This window comes from Salminus brasiliensis, chromosome 22 (genome assembly GCF_030463535.1).
Source record: "Salminus brasiliensis chromosome 22, fSalBra1.hap2, whole genome shotgun sequence".
Taxonomy (NCBI): Eukaryota; Metazoa; Chordata; class Actinopteri; order Characiformes; family Bryconidae; genus Salminus; species Salminus brasiliensis.
The window spans coordinates 5868561-5872104 of record NC_132899.1 but is presented as its reverse complement, the minus strand read 5'-3'; the positions used below and the strand labels follow the sequence as shown (position 1 = coordinate 5872104).

General features: G+C 36.6%; 1 long non-coding RNA gene across 1 annotated transcript; it reads right to left on the bottom strand.

Annotated features, from left to right (window-relative positions):
* Positions 1–257: 257 nt before the first annotated feature.
* LOC140544363 (uncharacterized) lies at positions 258–3147 on the bottom strand. The gene is made up of 3 exons (XR_011978246.1): positions 3100–3147; positions 1626–1778; positions 258–450 (listed from the first exon to the last, which is right to left on the bottom strand). It is a non-coding gene; the product is annotated as an uncharacterized lncRNA (long non-coding RNA).
* Between the last annotated feature and the right edge of the window lie 397 nt (positions 3148–3544).

Genomic DNA, 3544 nt, shown 5'->3' with positions numbered 1-3544 from the left:
AACAACTAAAGAAAATGTACTTTTATGGAATTGCTGATTGTTCATCGGAAAATTCAACCTCCAAAACGGAGAGCAAGTGTGAGATATAATTGTCCTCTCACCTGGAGCTGACCACATCATGTACACAACAGTGAGTTTTTCTTACAGGAGCAGTTTTGTTTTCAAGTTTTGAGCTTTTCTTGAGGGCTGAGTCGCATCCAACTCCATTACCAACTTTTGAATCACCTCAAAAGTGAAGCGTAGTTGTGATGGGTATCTCATGTTCAAGGAGTAAAAAAGTCCAAACAACATGGCTACTGCAAGGGCCACATTATCAAGGTCCTGAAGAACCACAACGCCTTCAATGATGATGCCAACATTAGAAGAGTCACTGCCTGGCGTCTCTCTGGTGACGTAGATGCCCACTGTAGTTTTTTCTATTGCATTCAGTGTAGCAGCCTCAGCCATGTCCTGTTTAAAGATAAAACATTTTTTTTTAAAACATTTTCTTAAACCCATGTTAGCAGAACAGTAGATGGCTGTAGCCAAAGACAGCCCTTCCAATTTCTACAAAAGAAAAAAAACCCTGACATTTATTTAAGCTCAAATGGAGAGGAACCTTGAAGATTTACATTAGTTTTTGTTTGAAAGATATTAGCCCACCAGAAGCCATACTAAGCCAATAAAATGATTTAAGATTTTCTTTTAGACTCTCAATTTGGATTGTACAGGTCTGGTACTGTTTGGGCAATGAACATTCAAGCAAAAACTAATGTTAACATTAACTTCACATTTTTTTCCTAGATGATTTTGATCATTAACCTGGACTTGATATACTCCAGGGCCGTAACTCAGTCCCAGTTACCTTTGTCAGCCCAGTATGGGAAGATGGTGTAATTTTCTTCAAAGGGATCAAAATGGGTGGTTATTCACTTTCATACAGGGTTCCTATTGCTTAAGACAAGTTAAAATTTAGACTTTAAGACCTCTCTAATGTCCCTTTAAATTAAATTTAAGACCAAATTCACAATAAGCACAAATATGAAAAACGTTTATTTATACATAAAACTGTCTGTGAGAGGAATTCTGTAAACTATTTAAAAAATAATTTTACCAATTATTTTAATATTTGAGACAAATTACAATCATCCTACTTAGAAAGTGTTAACATTAAGACCTCTGAAAGACTGATTTAAGACATTTTAAGGATAATTAAAGCCTTATTTTTGCCTTATCATATGACACTAACATCTACAAAATATAAAAACTGTACATTTGACCTGACCATTATGGACTGGACTTTTTATAATGTCCTGATGATATAAAAAAGATAAATGTCTCACAGTGGAACAGTGAATGCAAAATAAAAATTAAAGGGTTATTTCAGTGAAATCAAAAATCCATCCCTCACTCACTCACTCACTCACTCCCTCCACCATTCACCCCCTCCTACCCTCCCTTCATAACTCAGTCCCTCCCTCCTTCCATCACTCACTCAATCTACTTTATTTATAACTGCAGGTAGATTAGATTATCAGTAATCACACACCAAGTAAGCAATGCAATGGTTACAGTATACCAATCTTTCACTAAACAAATGCAATGCATATGTACTTTATGGGATGGAAGAAGTTGAAAGTTCTTACCGACATTGTGGCAGCTATGTTTTTCAGCTTTTTGCCCGGCTCACCCGATCGCTTTGCAAACACTCTCAGCAGACTTTCAGAAAGAAAGTCAAGCTGCGACAGAAATCTTGACTGTAGAGGCATTGTTGTGATGCGCTTGAATTCCGCATTTATCTGAAACAACATGAAATTATTATTAAATGACAGTCAAAAGATTTCAAGAGACATTTCAAACATTAAAAACAACTAGGGGTGCACGATGATATCGGTTTTATATCGATATCGGCCGATTTTTAGATTTGGCTGATATTTCATTTATTGATTAATTTCATTTAATTTATTATTTTTAGTATAAAGCTAATATTTTATTTAACTTTTTTTAAAAAGAGTTTAAACCATGAATAGTCCAAGTAAGGACCAGTTATCTGACTAAATATGGCTAGCAATTTTCTCAGGAGACAACTTTCTTTTATTTGCACACAGATGGTTGAAACCTAAAATGTTATGCAAATAAATGTCACATGAATGGTTGGTCATCTGGGCTTTGATATGGAATATTTTGAAACACAAACTAATAAAGTCAACCATTACCTTTAAACATTAATGCATTTATGACAACTAGTCAAAGCATCATTTTTTTTATTACCTCTGCTGCATAAAAAAGAGCTGGCCATCTCTCTTGTACATCACTGATCATGGGATCATCATAGACAATTTCTTGTCTCCTCAAAGCAAATGTTGCATCCATTTTCTTTTTAATTGTCTCTCTGTTGTTGCACTTCTTCACATCTGATAGGAGTTCAACCCTCATATCCTCAAGGGACTGTTCACTTTCTCCAAGAGGAAAAGAGGGGCAGTAATCCACTTCACCCCTCTTTGGTCTTTTAACATCAAAAGCAGGGGAGCATTTCTCAGCTGGTTTATGTTTTAAAGAATTCACACATACTTCAGGACACCCTACTTTTCGAAGATGTGTGCGATAGTTTGACAACTAGTATTTGAGGCTCATTTTCCATCCTGCATAGCCACTGGGTGAGCCTTTTTCTTTTAAACATGGGTGTCTCAGGATGAGTGCCTCTGCAACTTGGTCAAACTTACTGTCTGTAAGATAAACTGTGTGCTTAACTATCTCCTGGATCAAGCCCTCTAATATGTCAGACTTTAACTTTGGATCAGGAATCAACAGCATCCCATTTTCTTTGAAAGCTACATGGGCCTTCTCTAGCTTAATTTCAGCATTGTACGTGAAACGGGGAACGCAGAACAAATCTGGCCAAGAAGACCGTGATGATGTAGACTTTGAAGATGAAAGAATGATGGTGCCCGCGCCATTAAAAACAACTTCAAATGAAGCAGCGCTGGTATGAAGCAGATAAAAAACAGCGCTGGCAAACAGGCTCACGACAAGTATTTAACGTTACATGGTGATTCTCAAAACAATTAACTACATTTGAGTGCGATTTTGATAATATTCGTCCAGAAAATCAAGACTTACTGAACAAAGTAGGAACGAGCACTCCGACCAACTCCAACCGTTTCTTCCCACGTCTTCCTTGTCACGTTGAGGGCGCGAAACAAAGTCCCGTGCGGTATCGTGAGATTTAACATTGATACGTTATTGATTCACTTCAGTCGAACATGATATGAACACATTCATGTAGTCTCTCTGCGTGTTATGTAGTTTTTACACAATAAAATTACATGTCTGTTTAAAACACGAGACAGTTGTGTTAAATACACTCAAAATGCTTACATAAATCCAAGACATGGCTAGTCTCCTTTTTTCAGTGTAATATCCATCTGTAATACATCACTAGTAGTTACACTGTTACAATATGGAGTGTTCATGTGTAACTACACAGTAATTAGAGACACTTACTAAAAAGTGGGATCCAATGTTTTAGCAGCAATGCATTAACAAAACATAGGTAAACAATAGG